A 12,703-nucleotide genomic window follows, 5' to 3' on the forward strand; every position below is an offset into this window, starting at 1 on the left:
ATGTGATTTTTACAACAAAAATGGTTTCTTTCAATCCTAAATGGCGGTGGTCAGCTATTTTTGTCCGCGTCCCTTATCACCTATTTTGTAAAGTGATTCATCAACAGTGCTATCTTAGAAAATGAACTACCTTGGTTATACAACTAATTTTTTCGATCTTATTTTATTGCAAATAATTAAGTAGTCTTCAATTTATTATATTCGGAATTGCACATATTTTGTCGTATGTAATTTAATTTGATTTGATTTGATGGCATTGTAAGGGATCACGTATCCGCCGGTTGATGCCAAACAAGCTGACATTTCTTTGGACTGAGCAATCTAATTCAATTGTTTATTTAGGGTTTATTTGACCAACTAGGAAACCAATCCACTGGGCATTTAGTATGCGTGGGGAATACGCATGGTCTTGTCTGAGTGAAATGATGACTGTTGATTCATGTATGAGGGTTAAGAATTGACAGTTCACAAGAATCGAAAACCAGTAACTAATTTTTGGCAGTCATATCAAATCTAAGAAAATGTTTTATTGTCATATTCGTTGGCTTACTTTTAGTCCATTAAATCAATTAAATTAATTGTTCTCATTTTATTGATTACTTTCATATGCTTTGAAATAGTACATGCACTAAATTATTGATTGTCATGTTAATCATGTGCAAAGTGCAAAGACTGGTTTTATCAAAAAAAAATTTCGCCCTAGTGAGAAATTTTGGTGCTTACCCAATTTTCCTCCTTAGGGTGAAATATAGCATAGTGCTTTCGCATAGGCCTGCTAAGCCAAGACAAGTTTCGGCTTCACTGTTTCTCATCGGCATAAAGAGAACTTCTGCTCGGACGGGACATCACGTTTGATCAGTCGTTCGATTGAAACACAAAGTGTGTTTTAGGTTTTAGGGATTTGCGTCACGCCGGCGCTAATCTATTCCGACAAAAAGTTAGTGTCGGTTTCTGATGAGGCGAAGTCGAAACGCACCCGTGTAACAAATAAGGATTTGTGCCCTTCAAGTGCAAAGCCTGGTTTCACCAAAAAAATTTTCGCCCTTGTGAGAAATTTTGGTTTTCCCCTATTTTCCTCCTTAGGGTGAAATATAGCATAATGTTAATCATATTTCTTCATGACTATAAAAATATTATAGCTTGATAATTAACGTAAAAGGTGACAGGTTAGTTCCTTTTCGTTCCCATTGTCTCCAACATTGCTCTAGTAATTAGCGTAAAAATTAGCATCATCGGTTGTATATTCGATATGCAAAGCTAGTCATTTCAGGTATTTCAGCAGTGCTTATTTTATACCGTATAAAATGCGCTTCAAACAGCTTAACAACGCGCTCGAATAATGATAACATAATAATCGGAACCTTATTCAATTGTTCACGGAGAAAGAAACCAATATAAAATTGTCATTCTTTTTGCTATATAAATACCAAATTTTATGCAGGACAAATAATACTTGTATTACGAAATCTTCAATTACATAGGTATTAGCATATCTATTTCGACAAATGTCTCGAGACACTAAAGGTAATCACTTTTCATTTTATTGTTTTGTTTCTGAAATGTGTTTCGCCGGACACAAGGAATAATAAAAGCGTTCACATACCGTTTGATTCAATTAAACCTAAGCAACACTCCCGACTATCGTCAGTTTGTAGCTGAAGTTTACAAATCGATCATTTTCAAATTAATTCAACAAACGATAAATCTATCATAAATTCTCGGCAGTCGGCTACTCAGAGCAATAAGCACATGATAACACTTCCGAGAGTGGCTTAATCGTATCACTTATCAAGGTGAATCCAGATTTGTGTAACTCTTTACCTCATCCTACTAACCAAAACTCCTTCCCGTAGCAAACGTGAAGATGCAGAGGTATACACGGTCTCCATAACAACGTTTGTTACACTAACATTCCTTTCTTTCCCCGATGACTGTAAGGACGTGGCCGGCGCCGTTATTGGTACTTCAAAGAACAGAACTCTCGAAACGTGCACATAGAGAACGAATAGCATCCCAGGCCCATTCGTTGAATCTCTGTGCAATTTCACTTGTTCTGGTCAATCACGGAGTAGCAACTACGAATTTTACGGTCATCATGCTCATGTAAAAATGGTTTTCTTCAATCCTAAATATCTTCAAGCATTGCAATTCGATTTTTAATCTATTAATTCCATTTGAATGATCAGCGATTGGTTAGTTATGGAGAATTAATATTTTTTTTAAGACCTGTTTATTTTTTAAACAAAATTGTTCATTAATTTTCAGAAAGGAGATATAACAGCCGCGGGAGCGAAATCAACACTACCTTGCAGTGAATTTTTTGAGTTTTCACGTCAAGTGGGCCAAAGAAAAGGGATTCAAATTAAATGATACTTTACACCTCCGTAATGAAGGGCATTAAACTCGAGAAGTTCGCGAAGATTGTGAGAATTGTACTGGACGACGACTGAATTTGATTAAAATGCGAACAAAATTTAATTTGCTATTGTTTTCTTTCACCTCATTCCATTTCACAAACGTTTGAAATATTTTTGAAAAAGTTCAATTGTTGCCGAAAACGGAATCCTTAAACTCATTAGCTGAAACATGTGCGGGCTCAGTGGGAAATTTTCTCACCTTTCCAATGGGTCTACTAGATATCAAACACAAAGTTTTCTTTTTGAGTTAGAGGTATTTTAAGCCAAATCAGTTTTTAACACAAAAAGTTCAATAACTTTGTACCGGTTGAGATTTGATGGTATGTGTTGAACGATTTTTTTCTTCTTAATTCTCAATCATGAACCAAACACCTTGTATATTTAAACGGGCGATATGTATCTGAGTATTGGTTACTACGATTTATTCGTTAAAGCTTTAAGGTTGAACAGAGAAATGAACAAAATTGCAGTTTGTTCCGCACCGTTTGTTAGAATCTTCATGAAAATCAATCAGCAGTAGTGTAACAATATTCTACATAAGCTGATTGATTTTCATGAAGATTCTAACAAACGGTATGAAAAAAAACTCCTTTTGTCGTTTTCAATTTTCGTCCCATTTTCGTTCCTGCTTAAGCACTAACTTTTGTGAATGCATTAATTTGTATTGAAGTCAATTGTAGGGTAAAAACGCGAATGAATTTCAACGAGTTATTTTTTTTTTTTCAAAACGATGCTTTCAAGTGGTATATATTAATTGTACGGAGAAACCGTCAAATTTCTTTTAAGGATATTTATATTTTGTCAACAAAAATCTAAAGAGCAAAGAGACATTTTGAATGTAATTACATGATGGACAACGAATCGGTAAAAATGTTTTTCTAACGATAACTTTATACATGTTTTTAATTTTCATACTAATTGATATACAAAACTGTCTTCCGAAAAAGCGATAGTTGCCCCAGCAAAAACAATTAATTCGTGTGATTATGCTCTTTTTAAAAGTTATTCGCGTGTCTCCATCGTAAAATGTGAGCAATCTAATATTTATAGTTTTACAGACGGAATGGAAAGTTTTTCAGTGTATTTGTATCATGGAGAAGCTTTCAATAAAAGTTTTCCTGACAACAACTTTTGACGTATTTTTATAATTCATACTATTTGCTGTTACAAATACAATTTTCTTTTTGAATATAATTCTAATTGGCATTTCAAATCAAAATGTACATAACAAAAATTTCCTGAAATATAGCTCGTGATATTTTGAATTTTGTTTTAACAAAACAATTACAGTAAGGTTTTTTTACACGGTTTTTTGCAAGGTTTTTTTTATACGGTTTTCGCAATTAGCACGGTTTTCGCAATTAACACGGTTTCTCGCAAAAAAAAGAATTCCTTTTAAAGGCAAAAGACTTAGACGATTGTCGAAGTCCTTTTAAAGGCAAGATTTTGCAATCAGCACGATTTTTCGCAAAAATATTCTAAGTCCTCTTGAAGGAAAAAGACTTAGACGATTTTTGATCAAATTTTCCATGTCCATGTCTGAAGCCATTTGGAAAATCAAGATGGCGACTTCCGGTTCCGGTGGAATTCTCTAAAACGTCATCAATATGGGTATTTTTGGAACGGGGTTGATGAGTGGACGTCTGATATTGATGTTTAGGACCATTTTGAAAACCAAGATGGCTACATCCGGTTGAGTGGAATTCGCTAATGCGCCATCAATGTTGGTATTTTTGGAACGGGATTGACGAGTATATATCAAATATCGATGTCTGAGGCCATTTCGAAAACCAAGATGGCCAGTTCGGTTTAGTATAATTTTCAATTTCCAAAACAATGAGAATTTTTGGAATAACGTTGAATAAATACCGTATGTCAATTCCGGAAGTCATGTTTTAATCTAAGATGGTAACTTCTAGTTTAGTGGACATCTCATTCATCTTAATAATGCAACGAAGACCTGATTTTATTGTTCCCCTGATTTTGCCAGTTTTTTTATTCAATTAGGATCAGGCATGCACAAGAACGGTGCTGCTCCGTGTCCTATTGCTGTGCACTGACTCATAATGTGTCAGCATTAAATTCATTGAGCTAGTGCTTGCGCTGGTTTCCGATGAGCTAGAGTTAGCAAGTAGCGCGAGCACCGATGAGCGAGAGCCCTCGCTAGCACGGTGATAGCTAGCACACTGCACGGAGCTATAGCTCAGCTATAGCAAAGCAGAATAAAAAAACAACGCGTTAGTGTGAGTAATGATGCCTACATCGTTTTTTCAGCAACCTGTCGCACATTCACCAATGCATAGTTCTTGCCTTGTCCTATTGTTTCGTTCCATAGCTTACACTACTGCACCGTTCTAGCTCATCGGACAAGCTTACCGTGCCAGCTCATTGAGTTAACTCGTGCTAGCTCACTGAGCTAGCTCACCAAGCTTGCTCGTGCCAGCTTACCGAGCTGGCTCATAGTGCTAGCTTATCGTGCTAACTCGTTGTGCTAGCTCTTCGAATCCTACAGCTCTAGAACGAAGGTTACCTAGCACGAGCGGGTGTCAGTGCTTATTGCTTTTGGTTCATTCAAAGCGGCCGCTCAGCTCGTGTTAGGCTCTCGTGCTGTGCTTCATGCATCCCTGATTATGATACTCGAAAATACGCTCGATGAGCTCTAGCAGACGAACCAGCACATTTTCGAGTAAATTTATTCATGAGCACATTTTTCTTATCTTGTAAATGCAAATGACATCAGACCTCAGGCAACTGCACGTTTGTCAATCAAATTCCAAAACACTCCACGTTGTCTGAGTTATAGAGTATTGCTAAGCCTATAGTAGCCATTTTGTATTTCAAAATTCCGGTAGAGGCACCTAGGCCGCCCGTGTCATGCGCTCAATAGGCCCGCTTTGATCATATGCAAACTGATTGGGTTATAAAAAAATCCGTTAGACTGGAATTCGCCATCTTGGTATTCGAAATGGCCTCATTCATCCATATTTGGCGTCTACTCGTCAAATCCGTTGCAAAAATGTTCATAGTTATGGGGTTTTTGAGAATTCCACTGAACCGGAAGTCGCCATCTTGGTTTTCTAAATGGCCTCAAGCATCGATATCTGGCATCTACTCGTCAAGCTTGTTCCAAAAATACCCGTATTGATGGGGTTTTAGAGAATTCCACTGAACCAGAAGGCGGCTTTCAGAGAGTTCTTGGTTTTCAAAATGGCCTTAAACATCGATATCTGACGTCCACTCATCAATCCCGTTCCAAAAAATACCCATATTGATGTGGTTGTAGAGAATTCCACTGAACCGGAAGTCGCCATCTTGGTTTTCAAAATGGCCTTAAACATCGATATCAGACGTCCACTCATCAATCTCATTCCAAATGGCCCTAAACATCGATATCGGACGTTCGCTCATCAATCTCATGCCAAAAATACCTATATTGATTAGGTTTTAGAGAATTCCGCGAAACCGGAAGTCGACATCTTGATTTTTAAAATGGTCTCGGACATCCATATTTGACGTCTACTCGTTAATACTATTCCGAAAACAACCATATTGTTGAAATTCAGACCAAAAGAAATTCTCAAGATACAACTTTTCCACTTTTCCATAACTTTTCTAAGGTATTAGAATAACCGTGCTACCAACGACACGACGTGACACTTCATGCAACCTCCTGAAAAAAAGTGTCCGAGTTATTTGCCACCAGTTACCAGCATATTGAGTTGCCCCTCGAAGCGTACAAAAAAGAAATTCTTCAGCAACACGTTGGTGCTACTGGCAAAATCCGTGCAACAAAAAAAAAACTTGTTCAAAAATTGTCTAAGTCTTTCGCCTTCAAAAGGACATTTTTGACGAATTTCGCGCCAAATCGTATTCAGAGTTGGCAGCACCCTCTCAGATTCTAATGAAACTTTCTGTACATGAAGACTTTGTCACAAAAAGCCATTTTGCATATTTTGTTTTTCCAAAAATGTACTAGACTGTCTTTTGAAAAGGGCCAAACTTTTTTTTCCTATTTTTTTTTCGAATGGCTATAGTCTAAAAATGACAAATCCTACAAAAAAATGTGGTAGGAGTAGTTTCACAAAATTAGTCGAATTTTCGAATAAAAATATTGAAAAAATTCTTCATTGACTCTTACACTGAAAAAAATCAATTTTAAAAATTTAAAGTCGTTTTACAAAAAAAAACTATTTTTGATTTGGATAAAATTTTGTTACAAGATAGATAATTATGTTCCCTACCTACCGTCAAAAATTCAAGTTGGGCACTTTTGGGGAAAAAAAGTTATTTGAAAAAATCTTTTCCTTGTCCAAACTGAATTTTTTTTATCTAAAACTAAGCCAATGAAAGTCATAATTATCTCAGAATCCAATAAAACTCAGTTTGATAGAAGATATTGTCTAATTTAGCAACTAAGCATATTTTTATTAAGGGGTTAACTACTTTTTCATTTTTCATTAAATCGATTTTTTTTTATTACTTTATCTGAAAGTACAACTCCTTGCGAACGGTTTCCCAAATTTTTATAAAGATCCTAGAAATAGATCGAAAGTTACAGCGCTTCCAAACGCGCTTCGTCTATCAAGAGCAGTGGTAATTTGAAATTTTAAACTCGATTTTCTCGAAATGTCGTTTTACTAAAAATGGTTTTTCCGTGATCACGATTACCGAAAAATTACTGAATCAATTTTTTAAAAAAATTTTCAATTGATCGTAATTAGTTGCTTTTTTATTCATAAATTTTTGTTTCATGGATAAGAATTTTTATTACAATTTTTAGAGTTTAAAGCAGTGATATTTTATTGAAAACGTTCCCGAATGCAAGAAAAATTTATTCAACTAATCGTTAATGTACGAGGAATACTCATATACTAATAAAAAAATTTGAGTTTTGGGTTTTTAGATGATCTATTGGTCTCCAATCGTGATTACCGCAAACTTCTTAAATAAAAAGGGTTTCGGGGAAAAGCCATTGCGCCGCCAATTATCATTTTATTTTTATGAACTTATGCTTGTTTATTTTACTGAAAAATGTACTACCAAAATATTATAAGTTTGATGTAATGAAATCATTTCTTTATTTCCTTACGTAAATTCAAACTTTCCTGACATTTTTATCACTAAAAGGTATGTAACCCTTTAATTAAGAATCCCATTTAAAAGAGTTTATGTCGTTAAACAAATATCCCATTATTACTTTGTTTAATTTTCTTGTTTAGTGCTGAGGAAGAATTAGAGAAAGAAATAACCACCACAACATTATGTATTGAATTTTACATTATTATTTATTTATTTTTATATTTTACATTTGTCTTAAAACTATCTTCATGCATGCTATTTTGTATTATTTCTAGACAAGGAAAATATTTTTGGTTCATCTTCTGAATTAGAATATCTTTTCGTCTCTACTTTGCCCCCAGGAATAGGCACAAAATGTGGAATTTTTGAGGTCCAGGTATTGTTTTGGCATTACTATAAAGCTCTTAGAGTTCTTCTGACTTTTTGTTGTGCTGTTCAGTGAATATGTAGCAGAAAATTAATTTTGTGATATTTTTATCAGTTTGTTCAACTGTCCAATTATATAAATCTCGGGGAGTTGTTATGGTATTTCCATCGTCGCGAGCAAGACTGACTCTGTATTGTGCTGCTGCTCCATCAGACATAAAATAAATTTTAGAAAAGTTTGTCAATTGTTTCATAAAATTTATCAGTTTTAAGAGGAATAAATGAACTGGAGTCTTCAAGTCTTCCAGTCTTCTTGTCTTCCAGTCTTCCAGTCTTTTAGTCTTCCAATCTTCCAGTCTTCTGATCTTCCAATCTTCTAGTCTTCATTCACGTTTGTTATGAATATATACCAAATTCGTTACTGATACATTTGCATGTATCATGCAACTAGCAGCTGGGAAAATGGATTCTGAGATGATCATGACTTTCATTGGTTTAGTTTTCGATAAAAACACACTGAAGAAAAAAATCAGTTTGAACAAGGTAAAGTTTTTTTTTCAAATAACTTTTTTTTCCTCAAAAGTGCCCAACATGAATTTTCGACGGTAGGTAGGGACATAATTATCTATCTTGGAACAAAATTTCATCCAAATCAAAAATGGGTTTTTTTTTGTAAAGCGACTTTAAATTTTTAAGATCGATTTTTTCAGCGTAGGAGTCAATGAAGAATCGGGGTGGGCGTAGCGTATTGGTAAATCGATTGCCTTGTACGCAGCGCACCTGGGTTTGAGTCCCGACCCCGCACATAGGGTTAGAAATTTTTCATAAGAGATTTTCCTAACCCGAAGAGGCGAATGACCTTAAGGTTAAAACCTCTATAATCAAAATAAAAAAATGAAGAATTTTTTCAATATTTTTATTCGAAAATTTGACTAATTTTGGGAAAACCACTCCTACAACATTTTTTTGTAGGATTTGTCATTTTTAGACTATAGCCATTTGAAAAAAATTGGTAGAAAAAGTTTGGCCCTTTTCAAAAGACAGTCTTGATCATTTTTGGAAAAACAAAATATGCAAAGTGGCTTGTTGTGACAAAGTCTTCATGTACAGAAAGTTTAATTAAAATCTGAGAGGGTGCTGCCAAAATTTGTTCGAGTTGTTGCGAAATTCGTTTTTTGATAAAACTCCAATATCACCCTTTTTCCTAAAATCGTCTAAGTCTTTTGCATTGAATGTATCGTGTTTTTTGCACGGTTTTCGGAATTAACGCGGTTTTTTAACACGGTACGTATCCACCGTGTAAAAAAACCTTAGCGTATTTTGTTTTATTACGACCTTTTCCTAAGTTATTCGCGTTTCTCAATCAACAAAGATAAGTTTTTCAAAGGGCCTATACATTTTTTTGTAACTTTCCTTTTGACATCACGGCGATATTATAAACCATTTGAAATCTACAAAAAGTTCTTCTGAAGCCCCCGACCGAATATTTTAATTTTGGTTGCAAATTAAAGATAAAAGTCTTTTCTATCACATACTGAAGTTATAGAGATGCCGATTTTTTTCGAATTACATTTTTTATCTGTGCTCGGTAGTTTGAACAGAAAAAAATCTTTTAATCTCTATCATTGGTGCTTATAGTAAATCGTGGTTTACTAGTTTTCTACTGACCACTGAGATCCTATATTTTGTCGGGAATATCGAGGTTTTCTTTGATGTGCAAAACACCTCCAACTTTTAATTAGTTCTACCTAACGCTAGGATTGAAGCACCTGTACTCCCTCGCTGTACTCTCAATCAGCTACTACGGCAAAAAGTGATAGCATCCAGTCGATGCCAGACTAGGCGCAATGTGTCAACAACATTCGCATGAGGAAGCATGAGATAGAAACCTATTAGTACTAGATTGTTTCATCATATAACGGCATAAATTGACAGTAAAATTAGATTCTGTTCCGGAAACAATATTAGGTGTACAAGATATCGCCTCGATCTAATGCAATTTCCATGTCATACGTACTGCCTTGTGCGAATCGTAACGCATTATGTATTTATGGGCCGGAATTTAATTTATGAGTGACGCTTACGACACGATAAATCCTACCAATAAATTGACCCAAATTACCTCCGCTTTCCCATAGTCCCTTTGGCACGGCTTCGCTACAGCATCTTTGCTCTAAATTTTCTCACATATTCCGAATTTAGCTCTTACTCTCGAAGAAAAACCCGAAAAGAGCAACATCAGCTGGAGGCAGTTTCCCGCCGTTCGTCCACCAGAGCGAAAGCAGTTAGAAGGATCCACAAGAGAAAACGATGCAACAGCTTTTCTCGCCGGATTGCTACTACTGGTGGCATACTCGTACGATACTAAGGTACGAGTTGTGAGAAGAATTTTCCCTCTCCGTAGTTTTCGCTCCGGTTTTTCCAACACACGCGTTGGACTGCGGCAGGGACCGAGCTCATACTCGGAAGATCAAAACCCAGCCGCACACCTTGCCAAGGAGTCAGTATTGCCTAGGTACTAGCGTCACGCTGCCACGACTCCGGAACAGTAGAAGTAGTAGCAAAATCAGCAGCAGCACATGGATTGCTACCCAGCAGTGCTTGGGATTAATTGCAGAAGACACACTGCTTTTTGCTGAATATAAAACAACCACCAATTCAGTCATATCATAACATAAATACACTTAAAATTATCGTTCGTTAAGCGACTCCTATCTGGTAGAAGGTATCGATTTTTGGCGGTCCGAGAGAGAATCCGAGAGTTGCTTCTAGGTAGAACAAAGGTGAAAGTGAATTTTCTTTAGCGTACCGCCACCGTTATTGTCTGTTGGAGAACTGTATCGTGAAAGTGAAAAAAAAATCCAATCTACCATTGTTATCGCTATCATATACCTATCATAATTATCCGTTGTTCACATTTCGAGAGTTTAAACAACCAAAACTAGTAATCAAAACTAAGCTAAAACCAATCGAGAAGCAATATCTGTTGAACGTCTACGTGTACGTCCTTATCTCGTAGTAGTGCCCCCATTCCCCCTCTTGCCTTGCAAAATCTACACGACAACCCAATCCTGGTCTGGTAGTGATTTATCTTTACGCTGAGCACGTGTTTCCCGTTCCACCAGTTGAGACAACACACCAGTCGGTAGTGCAGTATATTGGAGAGAAAATCTCACCGAAATACCACGCCAATCGGCGTACAAATGTGCACCCATTAGCTGTTAATGGTAGTTTTAGTGCTATACTGATCCATAGATCAATCGGCGAGGCAAAACGCTTTACAAAAACAAACACCGCGAACCGGAAGATAAAAGAAAATCCCGGTTCGGTTCCGTGCGGCGGCCCGGTGACGGTGAAAGAGAACAAAACAGTCACAGGGTAGAGCGAGTGTGCAGAAACCGATTAAAAGCAAATAAACAATTCCGCGGCGGTGGTGAGGTGTGGTGTGTGGAACGACCGACCGCCTAAGTTGGGACAGGGAAAAAGTTAAACGATTTTCCTCGACACTGCCTGTGAGTAGTAGCGTGAAAACCCCGGCCAGTGATACTCCAGCCTGTGTGCTAAGAAGCGTGCGTGTGTGCCGGTGTCGGTGTCCGGCCACAAGTGGGTGAACTTTTACCGCAAAGCGGAAAAGTGAATTCAAAGATAAAGGCCATCGCCATCGGAAGAAGCGGCAAAACTGGATTGATTGTTTATTTGTTTTTTTTCCACCGCACACTTAAGCTATTCTCAAACGGCGAACAATTGCCCCGTGTGGTGGGAGGTGTAAGATGGTCGTGGCTTCTGACCGATGAATCTGAGTGTGTGAATTGTTGTCCACTTTAACCGGTTGAATTTGTGAGACATTATTGTGAAACTGCGAAGACAAAATCGAAGTAGACTCTAAACTCGTAAGGACTGCTAGGTGGTGTAGCAGGAAACGTGCGTTTTTATTGGCGAATATTAACGACGAACGGAGGCGGATGCAGTCGAAGTGGAGAAAGTAAGTGTGCGAAATACGATTTATTTACTTTCTTGGTCAGTTTTCGCAGCTGATGCAGTATTTTAATCTTTCGTGCTGGCTATTAGACATACTGCGCTGCTTATCCGTGTTAGAAGTTCATATGCGAAAGTTTATAAATATTTTGGTGAATATTTATCGTGTTAGCTTTTTCGTTTGGGTATTGTTGGACAGTAAAAATAGAAATAGAGTGCCGGTTCAAATGAACAGTTTAATGCATTTTCTTTATGTAGCAATAAAAAACGTTTATTAATTGTGTTTCAAGTAATTATTTTTGAAAATGGAATTCTTTACACCGCTCTGAATAAGCACATAGTGGCGGCGCTAGGCTTTTTGCCGCTTAAATTTGCCGCCTTCTTTTCTGACTAATCAAACTATCTCATCAATACAGTTTCCGCGTATGTTGATGAAAATTGTTACAAAATAATTAACAACAACAAGGATTACTTTGAAATTCATCTAGTTTTTTTACACTGGATGTATTCGTTTTATGAAAATTAATTAATCAAAAACGAGATTAACTCGAAGCATTACTTTATGTTAAGATTCTTTGAAACTTGGTAGCGTCTCTACGAATTTCATTTTTTGGCAGATTTACATAAACAATTTATAATCTTGTGGATTCTTTTAAGCCATTTTCTCAATAAAAGATATATTGCACCTAAAACGATTTATTGGGGTTTTTTTTATTAAACTTTCATTAAAGAAATGGATATATACTACAAAAGCCCGAACCAAATTTAAAGGGCGGAATTCCCTTTGTTTTTTTTTATCCATTTTGAATCAACAGTGTAAAACGCATTCAAACTTGACCAAGTATCTTCACAGCAGCTTCTGTTCA

General features: G+C 36.4%; 1 protein-coding gene across 3 annotated transcripts in view; it reads left to right on the top strand.

The window, feature by feature from the left end:
* LOC131684311 (diacylglycerol kinase eta) overlaps positions 1–12,703 on the top strand; it is a 455,577-nt gene that overhangs the window by 131,661 nt on the left and 311,213 nt on the right. For 2 of the 3 annotated variants that reach the window (XM_058967064.1, XM_058967062.1), the window contains exon 1: positions 10,382–11,844. The exons of the other annotated variant lie outside the window; for it this stretch is intronic. The gene's annotated coding sequence lies outside the window, so the exon portion shown is untranslated. Of the gene's footprint in view, positions 1–10,381; positions 11,845–12,703 lie in introns of those variants that run through there. 3 annotated transcript variants of the gene reach the window in all.

The sequence above is a fragment of the Topomyia yanbarensis genome, chromosome 2 (genome assembly GCF_030247195.1).
Source record: "Topomyia yanbarensis strain Yona2022 chromosome 2, ASM3024719v1, whole genome shotgun sequence".
Lineage (NCBI taxonomy): Eukaryota > Metazoa > Arthropoda > Insecta > Diptera > Culicidae > Topomyia > Topomyia yanbarensis.